The sequence below is a fragment of the Ascaphus truei genome, chromosome 17, assembly GCF_040206685.1.
Source record: "Ascaphus truei isolate aAscTru1 chromosome 17, aAscTru1.hap1, whole genome shotgun sequence".
Lineage (NCBI taxonomy): Eukaryota > Metazoa > Chordata > Amphibia > Anura > Ascaphidae > Ascaphus > Ascaphus truei.
In genome coordinates, this window is record NC_134499.1 from 38513994 (window position 1) to 38536596 (window position 22603).

General features: G+C 45.3%; 1 protein-coding gene across 3 annotated transcripts in view; it reads right to left on the reverse strand.

The window, feature by feature from the left end:
• CACNA2D3 (calcium voltage-gated channel auxiliary subunit alpha2delta 3) overlaps window positions 1–22603 on the reverse strand; it is a 597478-nt gene that overhangs the window by 94467 nt on the left and 480408 nt on the right. The window lies entirely within an intron of this gene.

Here is a 22603-nt window from a genome sequence, read left to right on the forward strand (position 1 = left end):
GACTGGAAGTTTCTATGTTGTATTGCCTGATCTGCACTGTGTGTATGTCCAGGGCCGCCGACAGGGGGGAAGAGCCGGGACAAGTGACCCGGGCCCAGTGGCTGCGAGGGGCCCAACTTCTTTGCACGGCTGCCGGTCCTTTAGTTGCCACCGGGCCCCGGCTCTCCCCAGCTGTGCGCCTCCTGTACTGACACCAACACAGTTTTTTGTATGTATTTGGGGGGTGGGGATTTTGCTGTATTGGTGGGGGGGGGGGTTGTATGTATTTGGGGGGAAGTAATTATTGTGGCTGGGACTGCATGTGTGGCCGGGGGATGGTGAGAGAATGAGTGTGAGGTGCAGGGATTGAGGAAGCAGGATTGAGTGAGAGTGGGGTAATTGATGGAGGGGGTTATAAGAGGGTGTGAAGGATGGACTGTGAGGAAGAGAGGGGGTAAGAGTGAGATGGGGGAGATAAATACATGGGAAGAGGGGGGAAATAGAGAAGGGGGCTCACGAAGTGTGAAATGGGTTGGCTCGCAAGACCGCTGACATGTTGTAGGGCGGGTCCTGGGCACCAGGAAATCTTTCTGCGTCCCTGTGTATGTCCAGAAGTAGCACGACTCACTGTCTCCGGGGGCCACTGGGGCCATCGCTGCGGGGAGATCCATGCTTCTGGATCGGACCCCATAGAGCGATAACCTTCCATCGCTGGGCCAGCTACGGTCGTGGTCCTGCAACTTGCCCTGGTCCCGGAGACAGGCTCGCTACATGCGTCCAACCAACACAGAACCTGATCTGCCCACCATGCACATGAAGTTCGATGTGAAGGGAATGAGATTGGGAGGGTAGAAACCCCCCCTGTAGAAACATGATATATGATGTGGGTCGTATGTCTTCTCCCATAAGACACATTTCTGGCTCTGGAAACCACCTTATGGCCCAGTCGCTTCAATGAGCTGTGAGTTTTCTACCGGCGCCGTAAGGGGTCCCACAGCACAGCACCGTTTCATAAATATGATGCTGTATCTTTACTGCAAGTTTATTTGAAGGTCCAATACACTTTTTACGACAATGCGATGACCTAATGAATTGCATCACACATTATAAAACTATGGTTGACCTGTATAATTGCAGTAAGGTGGGGGAAACGTGGAAACATTGCACACGTTGTGCACAGTGACCTTATAAAAAGTGATATTCATGCGTATTACAAGACATACATTGGCAGCTGTTTATAGATATATGTAGAGGCCAGTAATAACTTTTGCAAGTTACAAAGTTACATTAGTTACATAGTTACATAGTAGATGAGGCTGAAAAAAGACACATTCGTCCATCAAGTTCAACCTATGCTAAATGTAGACGACAGATACTTTATCCTATATCCGTACTTACAGCTGTATATTGATCCAGAGCAAGGCAATCAAAAAACCCTAATGAAATATAAGGGGATAAATAAATTCTTTCATGACTCAAAATAATGGTAATCAGATTACTCCCTGGATCAACATCCCCTCCCCCCCCACCCGCTGCTGGATGTAGTGTGGGGTGAGATTTGTCTCTGTCTGTGTGTGTCTGTCTGTCTGTCTGTCTGTGTGTCTCCCCCCGCTGCTGTGTGGGGTGAGATTTGTCTCTGTCTGTGTGTGTCTGTCTGTCTGTGTGTGTGTCTCCCCCCGCTGCTGTGTGGGGTAAGATTTGTCTCTGTCTGTGTGTGTCTGTCTGTGTGTGTGTCTCCCCCCGCTGCCGGAACATGTCTCCAGCCCCCCCCTCCCCCACTGGCAGAACATCTCCCCGCGCTGCTGTGGCATGTACACTTGCTGCTCTGACATCTCCCCGCCCCCCCCCCCCCCCAGTTGGTACATCTCCCATCGCTGGCGGCACATTTTCCCGGCCCCCCCACCCCCTGTTGGTACATCTCCCCCCGCTGCCGGCACGTCTCCCCCGCCCCGCTGGTACATCTCCCCCCGCTAGCTGGCGCATCTCCCCCTCTGGCACATCTCCCCCGCACATCCCACATCACACAGACACAAACACACACAGCCCCGATCCAGGCAAGAACACGCCCCCTCCCTTAGTAGCCACGCCCCCTGCTCCTGCTCTAACAGATTTGCTGGACAGCCGAGGGAAACTTAGAATGTCCATAATTTGGGAGGTGAGTCACATTGGAAGCTCAAAATAGTTGCGTTGACCTACAAATACGCAGCAGAATGTACAGTGAAAGTTTTGTTGTGCTACCTGGTGCCGTTTCTGAAATTTCGATGCATCGGATATACAAACAAACGGAATCCAACTTAGAATTATAGTATAATGTAGTACTTTCAGTAAATTGGATGACAGAACAAAATGGCTGTCTTTTGTTTTGGGTCACCTAGCATACAATCAAACGTTTTGGCATGATAATACCTCATGGCCTGACATTTGTGTTATCACAGTACTCATAAAAAGTTATTGCAAGTCACAAAAAGCAAACCACTTGGGATAACAGTGCCGTTATCTGTGCTTTTTTTCTAAGTTGTATCGCTGCAATCTGCCTGCAGTCTGTAAGAGCTGCACAGAGAGAGCTGCATCTCCCTGCACAGCTTTTACAGGCGAACTCCCTGCACAGAGAGAGCTTCATCTCCCTGCAAAGCTCTTACAGGCGATTGCACTGTTTTTATTTTATTTTTATAACTCAGTATTGAAGCAGAGGGTCTCTGGAGCTGAACCACATTAATTTCAGCCTCGGGACCCCCTGCTCCCTGAGTTACAGGCCCCGGTATGGGGTGCCAATATTTATCTGCATTGTTTAAATCTCTTGCATCACGGGACAGGGAGATTTAAACTTTCTGGGGATACCAGCACCCCATACCGGGGCATGTAACACGGGAAACAGAGAGTCCCCGAGGCTGAAATGAATGCAGTCCAGCCTCGGAGCCCCCTGCTTCAATACTGTGTTAATAAAATAAAATAAAAACAATCTCATTACCTAGCCGCTAAAGTAATGAACGGGATAAATTAGAGCACCTGGTTTGTTTGGGGTAGAGGGGGTGGGTGAAGGGGGTAGTTGCCCCAGGGTGGGTGGTTAGGTCTACTGGGAAGGTTGCGGGAGGAGATAACCCCTTCATTACCTTAGCGGTAGTAACCGCTAAGGTAATGATGGAGTAAACTCCTCCCGCAACCCTCCTGGTAGACCTAACCACCCACCCTGGGGCAACTACCCCCTTCACCTCCAATAAATTGGGCACTGGTATTTAACCCCTTCATTACCTTAGTGGTTTGCCGCTAAGGTAATGAAGCTGCCTGTAAATGTACTGTCATTACACAGGATGGAAGCAGGGGGTCTCCGGAGCTGGTATTAATGTGAGGGGCACCGGAGCTGGTATTAATGCGGGGGTCTCCGGAGCTGGTATTATTGCGTGTCAGCTCCGGAGACTCCCGGCTTCAATCGGATTGTAGTAAAAATTAAAAAAATTCTTCAGAATCACATCACGAACCCCATATCGCCACCCTTCAAGTGGCGAGATCAGAACCTGCCAGTTGCTTGCGAGTAGCAGCCGCATGTGAATCTCGGAGCTACTAGAATAGCTTGATATTTTAAAAAATGCGAGTTTGACCATTTTTTGCACTCCCGCACGGTTTGTCTGTGTGGGAGCGCTACTGATCGGGGAGAAGCACTTCTCGAGCGAGTTTGGCATATTATCGAAGCTTTCTGAATAGCTACATATGTTCGAGAAGTGCCCAAATTTCTCGATAAGTCACTAATCGATGTTACTAGTGTAACGGTTGTTCCCTCTAGTGTGACCCACCCAATCTCATATTGGCCCGTGTGGTCTAACCAGCCCCCATTACATGGTCGTGTTTGGTGGTGCACCTGTAGGCAACAGGACTCCTGAGTCTCCCGCATGATGGTATTCGGGGATAGTCAAGCCAGACAGGCAGCTGAGGTAGTGTGTGCGAGTCCTACCTATATCACGTGCAGTGCCTCCACCTCATCAGGGTCTATGCATCCGCAGGGAGATGGTTCTGATGAAGAACTCCTTCTTGGTGGTGCCGTCCACTGGAGAGTAACTTCACACTCACACAGTGGGGGTATCATTGAACAAGACATCTTTATTGTTGCTTGGTGGGCCAGCTGCCCTTCACAGCCAGCTGTCTCAGCCGCACATATTTCTCTGCTGTCCCTTTGCCAGGTACGTGCTCCCAATGGAGTGGGATCCTGTCTCCCCATAGGGAGATCACCCCTATGCCAGGTCCCTGGACACAGTGTGGCTCTTATCAAGATTAATGTAGAAATGGACCACTAGTTACTGCACTAGTGGATCCTTTATTCCCAACGCACTCCAACAACTCAGCAACCAACTAACTTTGGGCAGTGCTGTGCCTTACATACTTCAGGAGCTGTCACAGCTCTGATGTCACTAACTTGTTTAAGTTACATTAACTGAGGCCAATATTTCCTAATTGCATTACTAGGAGCTTGTAGCCACTCCCACCCATACATAGGGCACCTCACCAGGGTGTGAGGGCAAACCTCCATGATTACTGCTGGCATCCCTGTAACTTACCAGGTTTACTGCCAGCAGAGGAGACAACTGCAGACCATTGTACATGCATGGCTACACTAGAACAGGCCCCAATGAGTTCTAAGGAGAATTTAAAAATAAAAATCATGGTGCTGATTATTTTTTGAGTACTTTGCATTTCTGTCTTCTATAAAAAATATCTTTTGGATGGAACTCTTAAGAGGTTTCTAGATCAGGGGTTCTCAACTCCAAACCTCAAGACCCCCCCAACAGGTCCGGTTTTAAGGTTATCCCATCTTCAACATATGTGGCCCTATCAGTGACTCAGTCTTCTACTGAGCCACTGATTATTACCTGAAAATTGCAGGGAGTCCTTTAGGAATGCCCGGGGAAACCAAGGATTCCTAATTGTACCAGACATAGGCAATGATATTGCACGCATTAATGCAACATTGTGTGTGAAAGCTGGGGTGTCAGTTAATGCAACAGGTGACATGTCGCTGTGCAAACAGATGTGTACTTGTCGCTGTGCAAACAAATGTTTACTTGCGCAAAAGGTTGCGCTGATGGGTGTAATCAAACATGTTTTTTTATAAAACTTTGACACGGCAATGGGGTGATACTTTTTGAAATTAAATGCGGGGGGAAGGGATCGATCGCTTGAGGCCTCTGCAACTCTATACTTACAGAGGTTCAGATGACTGGTGTGATGCGTCGCTATGGCAACCACCGCGGGGTCACGCCGACTTAAGAGGTAAGGGTGGCGCGAGCAGTGAAGGGAGCAGGCAGGGGGGGGGCAGCTTCAAAAGTTTCCGCACCCCTGGATTATACACACACACAGAACTATCAAAACCTTGCGGGTCACTATCATTCTAGAATGTCACCGCAGTTACAGAATGCCTGATGCACACACACACATATTTATATACACTTGATATTACATTCTTATTTGGGGTTGAGCTCTTGTCTCATACCTAGGATTCTTTCACATTTAATTCAGTATTACCATAGCCACAATTCTGCATTTGAAAGATTTTCCAGGGAAATAGTAGGTGCCCATATTACTCCAACTCCCGGACAAGGCCCAGTCTGTTCAAAGCTCGACGAGGACAACGTGTTTTGTTTAAGTTACATTAACTGAGGCCAATATTTCCTAATTGCATTACTAGGAGAAACATTGATGCCGTTACTTTTACCAATGGAAAGCTGCTACGATGCAAAGTTTGATCCACGTCGTTTGCCTCCGAATCAAAGCCACTGCCTATTTTAATCAAAAGTTTAAATGTCCTGGTTAGCCTTGAGACACACAGAATGTTAACTACTATACCAGCAGCAAGGCCTGCGACGCAGTGCGAGAGAAGCCAAGGTTTGTGAACACCTCCCTGGTTCCGCTTTACCATGAAAGGCTCTTGTTAAATTCTTCTACTGTAATTGTCCCAAGGTATAAATGATTAACACTTCAGCCTTTAATAGCACACCTTCTGATGGAATATGGTGCTGGAAGGGATTTTGCACAAGGTTTCTGCCATGAAAAAAACTAAAGCATCTATATGTTCGCTTCACGTTGTAAAGATAGGCAGGAATTCTATAAACGTGTGTCATTAGCTCAGGGGTTCTCAACTTCAGTCCGCAAGGGCCACCACCAGGCCAGGTTTAAAGGATATCCCTGCTTCAGCACATGTGGCTCAATCAGTGGCCCAGTCAAAAACAGAGCCACTGATTGAGCCAACTGTGCTGAAGCTGGGATATCCTTAAAGCAGCAATACTACTTTCCAACTCTTTCTTTTTTCTTTCTTATTTTTTTACTTCTATATGTAAAGCTTGTTACAATGTATAATTCTACAGTCTCTCCTAAACTGGCAATCTTTTGGTGCTTGCTCCTGTTATAAATCTGTAACAATCTAGATTGTGTGCCTAACATAATGGCTGCTTCAGTAGATATAACTCAGCAGTCACAATGTATCCTTATATTACTAAGGTGACATTATCTATTGTTACAGTTTACAGCTCAAATGGCTGGAAACATTTGCAACAATTAATCCCAAACAGGAACGTGTTGCAAATATCTTTCACTGCTTGGGAGGTGGGTCAAATAAAAGGATGCTTTAAAACTCATTAAAAAAATGGCATTAAGCGTTTGGTAAAACAAAAAACAGTCAGTATTATCTAATACTACAGAACTGATTTATTTAAAATAAAAAAATAATAAATAATAATAATAATAAAAAAAAATATATATATATATATATATATATATGCACTCAGGTGGATGATACCAAAATTATGTATTAAACATAGCACATAACTCAAATGTTTCGATCCCTCTAGGGGATCTTCCTCTAGATGGCTGTCGCCTCTTTGCTGCTATGCGGTAATGTATACTTTTACTACTTCCATGGGACATGCACCTATTCATTATTGAATTGATACCGGAGTGCCAGTGATTCTTAATCAACAAAAAATCCCTAAATGTAACTCTCTACCCTAACCACTAAAACCCCTAAAGTCTAAAACATACCTTATAGAAGAAGCGGCCAGCGGCGGAGGGTCCAGCGGTCGAGTGGGTGCAGTGGAGGGTTGTATTTAGAGTTGCCAGGTGGCTTCTCCAAAAATACTGGGCACTATGGTGAAAGGTGTGACGCGCTCGAGACGCACACACACACACACACACTTGAGGCACGCACGGACACACCTCTTGGCCCCACCCCCAGGCTCCTGACACCTCCTTCTGTTTGGCTGCATTACCCAGCATCAGCTAATCAGGATGGAGGAAGCTGCCCAGCCCCCTAGCAAAAGCCCCCCCCCCCATCAGGCCGGTCAGGTCACTATGTCCAGAGAGGTAATACTGGTATACACACACACGCCCAGAGAGGTAATACTGGTATACACACACACGCCCAGAGAGGTAATACCGGTATACACATACATGTCCAGTATTACCCATAATTTTTTAATGGACAGAGTTTCTAAACACAGGGCAGTCCGGTTCACTACTGGATACCTGGCAACCCTAGTTATTCTGCGGTGAAACGCTGGCGGGGAATTGGTCAAGGCGAGACAGGGGGAAACAGGAGAGCTGGGAATTTCTTGCTTCAGAAAATCCCCCCGATATCAGGAAAATGTCATTCACCTGGCTGAGTTACTGTGTTAAAGGTGCCGCTCTTCCAAAAGGTCATTCAGAAAGACACCGTTATATACCCAGCACTGACCACAATATCCAGGAATATGTCATGGTCAGCTGCTCGTTTTCTAAGGGCAGATTAGGCTGTCCGATCCACTGGAGCAGCCAACCCAACCGAAACGGAAGACGAGTCCTCTCCATTCAGTCACTAAGCGCTCAACCCAGGAGTGAGCACTTGATGCAGAAGGTGCTGGACGTTCGTTGGCAGCCTGCTGCCTCGGGAAGGTTAAAGAATCCTATAGGACAAATGGCGGTCATTTTATTCTATGCCCAAATAAATTATTACAAGCCATTATCGTTAGACTGCTACGTGGTAATAATAAACCAAAATTGTCCCCATCACGGAATGGGATCAGTATGCTGAGCTTTTTAGAAGTGAAGGGCTGAGAACCAAAAACATAGATTGTAAACTCATCGGTGCAGGGATTGTGTCTGTAACAATCCCATATGCTGCGTAATCTTATAATTGTGACGTGGGAGAAAAGTGCTATATGAAATAAAGTTATTATTTATTATTATTATTATTATTAATAATAACCACTGTATTAACATAAAACGTGTTATTGAAAGGCGAATTTAACAGAAAATATGTTTTTTTTTACCTAACTATTATTTTTCTTATTCTGAACGTGTTTATTTTAACAACTTCTCCACGCACTGAAAAACACATCACTGCTGTTCAGGACCGCCAAAACGGTAGCTTTATTCTGTTATCATGAATTTCCATGAATAGCCCAAAGGGCTGTATTTATATGCAGACTTAACATAAACGGCAAATGTTATTTTTACAATCACAGCGACTGTACTTTATGTTCTGTGATGGATAGAAATGTGTTTATTTTAGTGAAAAGTATGTGACCTCCACTTTATAGGTTTTACATCATGTTGCAAGATTCTATTTGAAGAGCTTTCCCCTTCGCCACCACAGAAAGGGAGATGCCTTTATTTTTTAAGCGAAGCCTGTCTCCCATGCGGACCACATGATTTCTTGTGTGCAGGCTTTGGAAATGTGGGGTGCTGGGGGATGGGGAGGTACACACTCAAGCTGAAGTCACGCCTGTCAGCGTATAAAACATATGGCCAAACAGACTGAGAAATGTCTCGAAGTCTGAAATACTGGGGGAGCTTAATAAAAAAATCAGCCAGGAATAGTTTCATTTTACAACACTAGGCACTGGCGGTAATTCGAGTGGGGTGAGCTGTATTTAATACACTGACTATACTGTACCACAGGGAAGGCACACTACATTTTTGTCAAATCACAGTACTGTACCCCAGGGGTGCTCAACTCCACTCTTCAAGCCCACCCAACAGGTCAGGTTTTCGGGATATCCCAGCTTCAGCACAGGTGGCTCAATCAGAGGCTCAGTCAAAGACTGAGATCGCGGTTTTAAGCTGTGCATGCGCCGCCAGTGTCCCCGCGGTGTCACGTGATGCTGTGTTGCCATCGCCGAAGACAAAGTAGGAGACACTGCAGAGGCCTCACACATTCCCCCGGCACTTAATTTAAATGCCATGGGGAAGAGCACGGGGCCTCTGCAGCCACCACGTCCCCCCCAGAAAAATCTTGCACCTGCGCCCCCCCCCCTTTATGCACCCCTGGGTTACACAATAGGTTACCCCAGTTGTGAGTATGTGTGTTGTCTGTTTATGACAGTTGTGGGTAACCTTTTTCCAATAAATGAATTTGATAAACTCTTGTGTTTCTGTCTGCCGAGTTGATACCTGGTAGTACTCCTGGTCTCCCAGGACAGTGATCAATTAGGAAAAAGTAATGACAAACATATAATATAAACCACACATATACCAGTTTATATATATATATATATAATCCACAGAAGCAGCCAGCACTCCACTTGCAAGTAGAAAAAATTGGGTGCTTGTCCCATGAAGCAATAATAAACCATACGATACCGTTTGAAGCACAAGATCAGGAGACAGCACTCTGGTAAGTTTGATCACAAGTTTTTGTATTGAAAAAAAAAAGACACATAAACCGACGTTTCGGTCTCCCAGTGGGACCTTTCTCAAGGTGGTACAATTTTATATATATATATATATATATATATATATATATATATATATATATATATATATATATATATATATATATATATATATATATAAAATCAAAAAATAAATAGATGATACCGTTCTGTGGCTAACGAAATGCTTTTATTTGTGCGAGCTTTCGAGATACACTGATCTCTTCTTCCGGCGATGTTACAATGAATGAAGCAAGCAAAAGCTATACTATAAACAGTGTCTATTGGAATGTTATCTGTGCTGGAAAGGCGGGGTTGCAGACCTGCCTAAGACATGAAGATGAGCATATAGTTATATTTGCATATATATATATATATATATATATATATATATATATATAAAGCTGATAGTGTATGCAGCACTGCACATATACTGTACACCTGCAGGCCCTGCTCTGTAGAGCTTACAACCTAATTTTGGTGCCCGAGGCTCAGGATTTGAGCCAAGTTCACCCACTTCAAAGACAGTGACATTACCTCTAAGCTATGCCTTCAGCCCCTACTGTGTATATACTGTATACACACATGCTGGGCAATAATGGCTCCCATCATAGGTATTCATTTTCCTAATGTTAAATTCCACATAGGTGAAAAGTAACCATTTTAAACACCACCCGTGAGAGATTTATGAAATAGAAAAATACAGTAACAAAAGTAATACTGTACAGCAAATGGCGCTCTCTTACGGAGGTCCACCCACTGGTCAGGTATTAATGTGAGGCTCAGCGGACCTCTTCAGGGACACCATATTTGCATTTACTGCATTGCTTCATGGTAGGGGTGGCCAACTCCAGCTCTCAAGGGCCACCAACAGGTCAGGTTTTCCGGATATCCCTGCTTCAGCACAGGTGGCTCAATCAGTGGTTCCGTCATTATGACTGAGCCACCTGTGCTGAAGCAGAGAGATCCTGAAAAGTTGGTCCAACCATGCCACATTTCTATTGTAGAGAACAGCGTCGTACTGTAGCACTCTGGGTTCAACAGCCAAACGTCGATATCAATGTCCCTCGCCTACCTGTTGTACCTGTCTCTCCCCAAATTTCTCATTTCAAACCTAAAGCTGGCAAACCTTCACTCCCAACAGGACCCGCACCTCTCTGGAAGCGAGAGGGTTACAGTCATTCAAAAACAAAACAAAAAATCACCCTATACCTTTCAAATGTATGTAAATAATAGAGGTGGTTTTGGCTCCACATTTGAGGGTCTGTTGCCAAGTTAAAACCTGAAGCACGCAGGTTGTCTGCTCTATAAAGGACACCTGCTGGTTAATTGAGCGGGTATCTTTGTGTACAGCACTGATGAGTATTGTACCCCAAACACCTGGCCAGGACAATTCCTGCCAAGACAGCGAGCTGCTGAAGGGTGTTAGGGAGAAGAAGCAGAACACGCAGACAGGCACGGGCAGTGTGTGCGGCTGGCCGGAATTAAAAGGAACACCATCGCCCATCACTTTCTATGAAGTCATGTAACCAAATAAATCCTTAAGGGAGCCATTCATTCTTTAACATCCCTGATTAACGTTACGAACCAGTCTACGAACGCGAATAATACTTTGCAAATGTGATCTACATGGAATGGAATTGACGTGTAATCTATCATTTGTCGCGGATATTTTGCACTGTATTTTAAAGGTATCGTTTAGACCAGGAGCGGCCAACTCCAGCACTCAAGGGCCACCAACATGTCAGGTTCTAAGGATATCCCTGCTTCAGCACAGGTGGCTCAATCAGTGGCTCAATTGTTGATTCCATCACCTGTGTTGAAGCAGGGATATCCTGAAGACCTGACCTGTTGCTGGCCCTTGAGGACTGGAGTTGGCCAGTCCTGGTTTAGACATTGTGCCATAGAATTACTGATACTTGTAATTTGCATATTTCTACACAGATAAGCATTACAAAGCATTATTTGAATAATAAGATACTGTAAGTGATGACAGGGAGTTGTTGGCTAATAAATCGTGGTTGCCCCAGCTGACATCTTGTCCACAAATACTGGAGTTCACGGATGACAGTTGCTATTTTTTTTTGTGTGTGTGCAAAAATGGTGCACAGAAATCTCATTTCGAAATCGCACTTTTGTGCACCTGCAGACGCTCTGTCCCCAGCGCCCAGGAACGAACAAGCAAAATTCCGCTACGTCGGCGACCGTGTCTGCTACATTTCCGGCACTGAAGGAGTTAAGTTGTGCAACATCTGTCCTTACCTGAAATCTAAACTGAAAAGTATAAAGTGTCCAAATCGTCCGCCAAGCTGAATCTGGAGCAAACCGTAAGAAGTCTGTTACTATAGGGGAGATCCTCAGAAGGGCGTTCAATTTTTAACGTAAAGTTGCTTCAAATTAACGTATTGATATCTGTAACGCGTATCCCTAAAGGTGCCTAGCGTAATGATCTGCCATTTACCTTAAAAAATAACGGAACGATACATTTTAACAGACGTAAGGCTTATTCATATGCAAATGATATGGTAATGAGCACTTGAACGAACTGCGGAGATTCTCAGACCTCCGTTACTGTTAGCGCATGATAATAACACTACGATATTTAGCCCCTCGTAGTGAACTTTAAGACTAGAAGCAGGTTGACGATGATGAAACTTAGAATATAAGTGCTGTGTACAGTGGGTGTTTATATCCCTTTCATAAGATAATGAATCAGGTTTGAATATAACTTTTTGAGATACTGAGACTCTTTAAGTGTTGCTTAAACTAACGTTATTGTAATTAAAGAGTAGTTTTATGGTCCTCAAATAAGCAAACAATCACTTTATACAGATGTATCCCTTACTGAATTGTGTACAGTGTGGCCTATAGTGTTTTGTAATGTTATGAGGGCACACATGTAAGCATGTCTCATATGTTATTTAGCCAATTACACCTCACCTGTATGTGTGAGTGAACTGCAAATAAGATAGTACTGTTTGTTCTGATGTTCTAGTTTGCGTGATGTATACATGAGATTGATATCTAATGTGTTATAAATGTACTGCAGTGTCACTTACCAGGTCTCTCATGATCAAATGAATCCACAAGGCCAGATAGTCCCACAACCTGGGAGATTGCAATAACGGAGCTGACTACCTCCTCCAGATGGGTCAGGTACGAGGGGACAGGTGAGCCTCCCCAGTCTTCATTGCCTCTGCAGCATGGTCTGCTAGTTGTTTTTCACCTTCGCCTTACTGTCCGCCAATCGCTTTTTTAGCATATCAATGGTCCGGACAGTATTACCCAGAGCGCTAATGCGCTCCAGCATGTGCCACCCAAATGTGCTGCTTTTCAGCAGTGTTGGTCTTCTGGTTGAGAGCCCCCATTAATTTGGAGTGGTTAGCCAGCACACCTTCTATTAAAATCTCCAGCACCTCCTCATTACTCTTCTTATTCTGCCGGTCCCAGCAGCAGGAGCAGCCCCAGCGGTGGGGGTAGAAGGTTGAGCAGCCCCAGCAGTGGGGGTAGAAGGTTGAGCAGCCCCAGCGGTGGGGGTAGAAGGTTGAGCAGCCCCAGCGGTGGGGGTAGAAGGTTGAGCAGCCCCAGCGGTGGGGGTAGAAGGTTGAGCAGCTCCAGCGGTGGGGGTAGAAGGTTGAGCAGCCCCAGCGGTGGGGGTAGAAGGTTGAGCAGCCCCAGCGGTGGGGGTAGAAGGTTGAGCAGCCCCAGCGGTGGGGGTAGAAGGTTGAGCAGCCCCAGCGGTGGGGGTAGAAGGTTGAGCAGTTCCAGCGGTGGGGGTAGAAGGTTGAGCAGCCCCAGCGGTGGCGGTAGAAGGTTGAGCAGCCCCAGCGTTGGGGGTAGAAGGTTGAGCAGCCCCAGCGGTGGGGGTAGAAGGTTGAGCAGCCCCAGCGGTGGGGGTAGAAGGTTGAGCAGCCATCTCTGCTGTGTAGCAGTCAGAATTGGGTGAGGTTTGCAGTTGTGCCTGTATGTTCATTTAAAATTGTTACATGGTAATGGGCGCGGTATTAGGGACACGCTAATACGTAACGCGTCCCTAACTGACATGCGCTAATAACACTTTCCCAATGAGCATGTGCAGTGTATTTTTTAATGTGTCTCAACGCTACGATATACAGTCAATTCACAGACATTTCATGGACAGAGAGTTGGACAATTGGGCACAGGGGATAACAGGCTGGTGAGTTTCAGATTGAAATAAAGAAGCTTCAGCATCACCAAATATCAGCGAATGGCAGCAAACGGCTCACACCCTTTAGCTGCCCTTTGCCTGCGCCAAAGGCTGTCCACCTTGGGGCGATGCAGATGTATACTGAAGGGGTTCAGATTGAATGCAGCTGCGAATTCAAAGTTCTTTGTCCTCCTGGCTCATTAACATTCCAGTGGGTGGGGTTGACATTCCACAAAGTACAAGCAAATGTTAACCCTTAGCACACTGGTCCTGTGCAGAGGGGAGCAGCTCTTGGGGAGCCCCATCAGCTGCGAATTCAAAGTTATTTGTCCTTTTGGCTCATTAACATTCCAGTCAAGACACAATGTGTCAACATTTATTTCAAACAACAAATTGTGCATCATATGTAGGAAGCGTTTATACATACGACGCTCATTTTATGAAGGTTTTTACTACTTTTTAGCCCAACAAATTTGATACACCAACATTTGTTTAATATGATCTTAGTACATACTGTAGGCCCCAACATGTCATTGCAGTTAATTATTGTATTAGGGGGAATTGCTCCTTGAGGAAAAACAACCTGTAATGATGTATTCTCGCATTTAATATCAAAATACTCTTGGGCAGAGTTTTCGAGGGGATAGAGAAGACATCAGCAGTGGTATGTAAACACGGTGTGCCATCAAAGTGTATCCGTAATGCTTGCAACCAGCCATTGGGTTTCATTTAGTGATATTGTAGCTATTACAACCGAAAACTGATTCAGCAACATAGAAAGCACGTTGATTTTTTTTTGGGGGGTGGGGGGGTCTCTTTTGTGCGGTAGGTAATTTTGGAAATGTTTAACAACAATATCAGCTTCATTTATCCTCAGAAAATACTTATTATATCTGATAACAGCAGGAGTGTGGTACGTGTGGTGAAGGACCAGGGACCGAGGTTTACCCATGTGCTGTACTCGGGGCTCTGTCTATAGGCTTTCTGTTGAAGGGGATTAATGCAAAGAACATGGTGGGTGGGTTAAAGAAAGTCTGGTGGTCGTTATCTATTGAAAATTCTGCAAAGTAATGCGGTAGATACTGAGAAATAACGGCTCGTATCGTCAGCACAGACTATGTTGTTTATTTATTTTGTACTAGTCACTAGCCTGCAAAACTGGAGCAGGGACCGTGCAAAAGATCGCACAGGATCTATCAAAGGCTTTCAGGATATCCCTGCTCCAGCACAGCATTTATCAACGGGAAAACTGCAACTGTTTCCTTTTCTTTGATAAATGCGGTGCTGTATTGCACTGATTTTGCCCCAGTTTTCCAACCACTCGAAATGTGTAAATAGTCTACAGCAGCGTGGGCAGCTCCAGTCCTCAAGGGATACCAACATGTCAGCTTTCAGGATATCCCTGCTTCAGCACAGGTGGCTCAATCAATGGTTTAGTTAACTTGTGGTTAATGCAAGTCCTGTCTGGCAGTATTATTAATGCAGCAATTGCATTTGAGGGATCTTTAGGGCAGTTTGTAAGGCTGAAGGCATTTATAGAGGGCAAGTTGGGTATCATATTGGTTATGTTTTTAGTAGCACTCAGCTGTGATTTGCCGATAACACAGGCTAAGAGAGTTCCTGCTTCCCGAGAACCTTACCTCAGTAGGGGCTGCCAGTAGCAACTCTGGCTGGGCTAGTTGGGGCTATCATAATGGTGGTTTAAATGTCCCCCATCATGCGGGCCAATAGGAAGCCTTGATGTCAGCCCTTGCAGCTTTCCAATTAGTGCGCATGACTGGAACATTCAAACCTGCGGAGCTCCTACTGGCACCCGCTGCAGGGGTAAGTATCTCATGGCGCAGGGGTCCCCGGAGATTAAATTAACGTGGTTCAGCTCCGGAAATGTTATTTTTGAGAGCATCTGCTCCTTTAAAGCTGCAGTTCAAGCAATATCCTGCATGTGTGTTTTTTTTTAATAAATCAGTTCTGTAGTAAGAAAAAATACTTTTAGCATTTTCTGTTTAAAAAACAACAACTTTGAAAGATCAATGTTCTTGTATTCTATTTTAACAAGCGTGCTTGTTCCTATAGCAACGATTTACATTCCCCATATTTAAAGATGTCGCCAAACTTTCCCGATCAATAGACGGAGAACAAATTGACCGGCAGCTATGCAGTTCTTTAGGTAATTAGAGATTGCCCACATGAAACTATTGAAGTAAATAAATAAATAAAAAAATAAAAAAAGACTGAACTGCAGCTTTAAAGGACTAAGAGCAGGATAGGACATACTCTGCTCATAAATTAAGTGTCATGCTTAGAAAGTGTTTTCACAAAACTATTATGTACAGGATAGGGAGTGGTGTTTGAAGCTTTAAGCAAATTAAAGCAATTTCTTGGATAGTGGGAAGCGGAGTGATGATGCCAGAATGTCCTTAGGACGCCTCTTCCCGTATTCGCTTTAAGTTCACAGTAGGATTTCCACTTACTTCAGTGTGGTCATTAACCAGCCCTACTGTGTATGTCCTACGTTTAATCCTAAAAGAAGAGGTGGTTTATTTGAGATGTTAAGCCATACTGTGGGCGGAAGCCTGGCTGCTACATTAAGCAAATTTAGCAATATGAGGGAATCATCGGGGCAGCAAGCATGCAAACTCCAGCCATTGCACCCAGTGAGATATTGCACCCAGTGAGATATAGCACCCAGTGAGATATAGCACCCAGTGAGATATAGCACCCAGTGAGATATAGCACCCAGTGAGATATTGCACCCAGTGAGATATTGCACCCAGTGAGATATAGCACCCAGTGAGATATAGCACCCAGTGAGATATAGCACCTAGTGAGATATTGCACCCAGTGAGATATAGCACCCAGTGAGATATAGCACCCAGTGAGATATAGCACCCAGTGAGATATAGCACCCAGTGAGATATAGCACCCAGTGAGATATAGCACCCAGTGAGATATAGCACCCAGTGAGATAAGCCTAGGCTTTGCAGGGCCCAAGGCGGCATGCTGGCAGCGGAGGCCCCCGTGTAAAATAAAAAGGGGGCTTACCTTGAGGAGCAGCCCCCCCTTCCGGCAGCGTCACACAGAGTCACAATGCCTTGGCAACGCGCCATCACGGCGTCATGTGGCAACATGTTGCCATGGCAACGCAACATCATATGATGCTACAGGAAGCGGCCCGCTGTGAAGAAGGTAAGAGTACACACACACCGCCCACCTCCCTGCCGGTCCGGGGATCCCGCGCTCCCTCCTCCAGCTCCCGTTGGATCCCGGCGCTAACAGGAGGGAGAGGAGAGAGCACGGGGCCCCCGAAGGGTGCATTGTTAATGCATATATAATAACAACAAAATAGGTGGGATGAAATCCATGGGCACATCTCGAATTTCACTCAGACACAGGCACATACGCAGAGATATCGCAGAGTTATGAATATTGAACTTAATGTGTGCTGGGATTTAGCTCAGGGTTATCCTTTGTTGGAAGAATAATGGAAATATGTGGTAAACGGGAACAGAGAGGAGATAGGTTGATGGGTAGTATTGCAGTGAGCATTATGGAGTTAGGGTGAGGAGTGTATAGGAAGATAATTGCTTGCGGTAGCAGTAGAACGGGTGGTGCTCAGTACAGCGGGTAGCTTATAATCATCATGGGCAGCTCTGAGGGTATTGCTGGCATTCCTGGCTGTTGTGGTCTCAGGCCTCTTGTGGTTTGTAGGGGTGATGGATGAAGCTCAATTATTTGCATGATTTGGGATGACATGTTTCAACGCTTGCAGTTGTGGGACTTCTTTAAAAGGTCAGGGAACATTTTTATTAGTGGTCAAGTGTTTTCTGAGAAATCAGACCTTGTTTTGAAAGTAGTCAAGGATGTTCTTGGCTTACGCAGTTATTCAATGAGATGTATCAATATCTACAACATGGACAGTCTTCCTTCTTTTGTTTTTATTGAACCTTTTGAGTGCTATGGTCCTTCCGGCAAGCTCTTATGACATTGTCGCTACGCCACTGGTTTCCAACCTTTAATTGGTTAAGGAACGGTAAGTGAAATTCTGAGGAACCCCAACCCTCTCTAATAGCGCGTCTGAGATCAGATGCATTGTAAGGAACCCCAACCCTCTCTAATAGCGCGTCTGAGATCAGATGCATTGTAAGGAACCCCAACCCTCTCTAATAGCGCGTCTGAGATCAGATGCATTGTAAGGAACCCCGACCCTCTCTAATAGCGCGTCTGAGATCAGATGCATTGTAAGGTACCCCAACCCTCTCTAATAGCGCGTCTGAGATCAGATGCAGTGTACGGAACCCCAACCCTCTCTAATAGCGCGTCTGAGATCAGATGCATTGTAAGGAACCCAAACTGAATCTGTGTAAAAGACTGAGCCACTGATTGACCCACTTGTGCTGAAGCAGGGATATCCATAAACCCTGACCCGTTGGTGGCCCTTGAATACTGGATAAGGCTACTCCTGTACTATAGCATAAACTCCTCAGTGTCTTACTGCAGCGGTGCACAAACTGGGGGGTGCACCCTCCAAGGGGGCGTGAGATTTTTCGGGAGGGGGGGTGGGGGGGCTGTTGAAGAGGGTCGCGCTCTTCCCCAAGGCATTTAATTTAATGCCGGGGGATCGCGTGAAGCCTCTGCAACACTCCACTTACATTGATTCAGCCGGCTGTGTGACGCTTGACGCCTCTGGGTCATGGCGTGATGTCACATGACCCCCGCATGCCGGAAAGCATGGTAGGGCGGGGGCGTGAGCCCCTTGGGGGATCAGACGGGGGGCATGGTGCGAATAGTTTGTGTGCCCCTGTCTTACTGCACGATACTGGGCGCAAAAAAAATGCTGGCTACATCTGTGTCTGCAGCAATAAACATTTTTAACAGATAAACTGGAAACACACAAATCAGTGAGAGCCGACATTCCGTGTTACACAGATTCAGTAACGTGTGGTGACACACTTTTCAGTCCTCTTTTTCGAGGCGTCTTGTACAGTAGAGTTGATAACCTCCTGCTTATAACCAGTGGCTGGATAGCAACTTTCGGAATGATCCAGCTGTGGATATCATCACTTAATGGGATGTCCGAGTCATTGAAGCTTTTGGAATAATCATACCATTTTCCTCAACATCCCTTTACACTGCGCACTGCCAGGTTACAAGCAATCAGACGTCACTTTGTAAATCACAGCCGAAAACAGTTTCAGATGCCTGGGAGAATAACGAAAATGTCTCCTATGCTCAAAACAAGGCTTTTTGTTGCAGGCATTTCCTGTGTTGAAGGGGTTAACTTGCAAACTCACCAAGGGCTGGGAGATTTGGTCTGCTACTTAGATCTGGTTTGTCCTCATTGTGTCAGGATAAATATACTGGCCTCAATGTCATTGGGAGCCATCACATAAATCACGGCAAAGTTAGGTCTGCTCGTCTTCCAGAAAGCTATATTGAAAGGCCTGATGTTTGCACAGAGAATGTGAGCTGTGCACAGTATTTATGTACGGGATATGCACATGAATATAAGTGCACGAGCGGTTCCCTTCGGTGTGCGCCTGGGAAGCTATGATCTAATCTTAAACAGTCACTGTCTTGAAGGACTGTCATAAAATTCTCAAACCATGTGAGGATTAAATTGGACCATTCGGGCCAAAACATAACTTCTACATATCTAAGTATGATCTCACAACCAGAGCAATATGTTGCTTTAATACTAGAATGCCAGAAAGAGAGATTAATTAGAGAGAGGAAGCTCTATTAGACACACATATCTTCAACTCGTTCAATATTAGGAAGGAAAAAGTTGCAAATACATAAAAGGTACAGCCACTCTTTAAATCATTGAGTCTGAAGATTGAAGCAGAAATTCATATTTTTTCATAGCACACGTTATGGTGTTGGAAACAAGTCCTCTGTTATTGTTGGAAGCTAAATACACATGTGGTTTAACTTTGCATGACCTTGTCCTCTGAACATCTTTTCAATTTGTTCATTGCTAAAAATAATGCCATTGCAACTGCCGAGGACTAAGTAAAAGAAAGAATCAATTCATATTCTTTTGGCGCATCAGGATTTCGTTTTTTATTAAGATCCATGTCCTGGCAGTGAGGACTTAATCATAATCTTACACTCTTATCGTGCCCTTTAACCTATGCAGAAAAGAGATGCTTGTATTCAATTGAATGGCAATGCATCACACAACTCCTTCAACTACTGACATGGCAAGATGTAACACAAGCAAATCCAGCGACGATCTGTCAATTCCGAACCCAACAATTAAAATAAGAAAGCAGTTACAGTACATAATTAACCTCTAATGTCTGCAACGTTAGACCCTTATCTAAACCATGGTGGCATGTATGTCCCAGGACATACTTGAAAATGAGAGGTAACTCTCAATATATTACTTCCTGGTAAAATATTTTATAAATAAATAAATGTATAAGAGAAACTTCCTGTGGAAGCAAAGGTGGTGATAGTGGGGGGTGGGGGGCATGCAGAAATGCAGAAATGTTTTTTTTTGGGGGGGGGGGGGGACCTTGATCTTCTGTAAAACACTGTAGCTTTTCCTTCAATACAACCTATAAACGCTAAATTCCAAGGACTCAAATTAATTTGATTTTAGAGTTCTGGGCAATAAAGCAACTAAGTGCTAATGGAATAAGTGTACTGTATGTATCATTTTATTTATAAAGCGTCACAGTTTACGCAGCACTTTACACAATTCCAAACTAATGTGCAAACAATGGGGATAAGCAGGACAGATACACGGAAACATAAGTCAAAGGGCAACCCTGCACACAGAGCGTACAGTCTAAGTATCCAAAGGGTGGGGAGCCGTGTTCGTCCTTTCTTCCAGGCATTAACATAGGAGAGAGAGGGAGTAGGGGTATGATGCCTTTTATTGGACCAACAAGCAGTTGGTATGTTACAAGCTTTCCAACCTCTCAAGGTCCTCCATTGAAAGCTTGTAAAAAGGTATCATACCATGTACTCCCTCTCCCTGCTCCCTACTCCCTGCTCCCTACTCCCTCTCCATGCTCCTTACTCCCTCTCACTGCTCCCTGCTCCCTCTCCCTGCTCCCTACTCCCTCTCCATGCTCCTTACTCCCTCTCCATGCTCCTTACTCCCTCTCCCTGCTCCCTATCCCCTCTCCTTCTCCCTGCTCCCTCTCCATGCTCCTTACTCCCTCTCACTGCTCCCTGCTCCCTCTCCCTGCTCCCTCTCCCTGCTCCCTACTCCCTACTCCCTCTCCATGCTCCCTACTCCCTCTCCATGCTCCTTACTCCTTCTCCAAGCTCCTTACTCCCTCTCCCTGCTCCTTCTCCCTGCTCCCTCTCCCTGCTCCCTACTCCCTACTCCCTCTCCATGCTCCCTACTCCCTCTCCATGCTCCTTACTCCTTCTCCATGCTCCTTACTCCCTCTCCCTGCTCCCTATCTCTTCTCCCTCTCCCTACTCCCTGCTCCTGCTCTGTTACTACAATCTAAGTAAATGGGACTTTACTAATACAGTATCGTAAATGATTCTCGCAAGAGGCCCATAGTAACTTTGTTTAGCTTGCTCATGTTCTAACGCAATCCCTGTTAATAAGCACAAAATGAATCAGTGTCCTGGACCGGAGAACAGTAAACATGGCCTCTGCCGCCTCAGATAAGCTTCCATTCTGAGGTACATATACTGTATACTGTATGTACCCATAGGATACATTTTTTTTAGTTATAAAATGTGTTACCATTTTCCTTTGTTAAATATGGTTACATTCTTTTGCCCAGTTTTGCCCCCTTTTGCAGCCCGGGACATTGAGTACATAATGTCCCCTTTTGTTTCTGTTTTATTGCAGTAAGCAAATTAATATCTTGTTTGTGGACAGCTAGATCTCGTTTTAATTAATGATATTTATTAAGAAAAGAAAGAAAGTGCTGAAAAAAAATACCCAAAACGGACGCTGGAAAAATCCGCTATCAACAGCGACAGAAAAAAGCTGAGATATTCTAATGGGATCTTACCTTGATACATCCTCGCTCAGGAAATCAAATCCAATAATTTGATTATTTGAGAACATCATTAATGATGTCTATATTACAAACAGATATGTAGTGTACATTTGTCACCTTAATTTTAGATACACTACAAATAGAATATATCAAATGCAAAGGCAGCTGTCCATCTAAAAGCTGCTCTTATCCCAAAGATTAACCAGTTCAGTGCTAAAGCAGGGGTGCTCAACTCCAGTCCTCAAGACCCCCCAACAGGTCAGGTTTTAAGGATATCCCTGCTTCAGCACAGGTGGTTCAATCAGTCCCTGCTTCAGCACAGGTGGTTCAATCAGTCCCTGCTTGAGTAGAGGTGGCTCAATCAGTCCCTGCTTCAGCACAGGTGGCTCAATCAGATGCTCAGTCTTCGACTGAGCTTCTGGTTGAGCCACCTGTGCTGAAGCTATGATAGCCTTAAAACCTGACCTGTTGGTAGTCTTGAAGACTGGAGTTGAGTATCACGGTCCTAGGCAGGGGTGCGCAAACTGGGGGACGTGAATTTTTTTTGGGGGGAGCGCGATGCTCTTTCCCAAAGTCTTTACATTAAATGCCGGAGGAGTGTGCGTGAGGCCTATGTAACTCACTTACTGATCTCCAGCAGCTTCTTGGCGACGTGGCGTGAAATGACGCTGCTGGGTCACATGACAACTCATTGCCATGGTAACACGATGTCACATGACATCGTGACGTCAGAAAACGCCGGCGATCAGGCAAGGGGGTGCAGACTTAAAAATTTGTGCCCCCCTGTGCTAGAGAACACAGTGCTC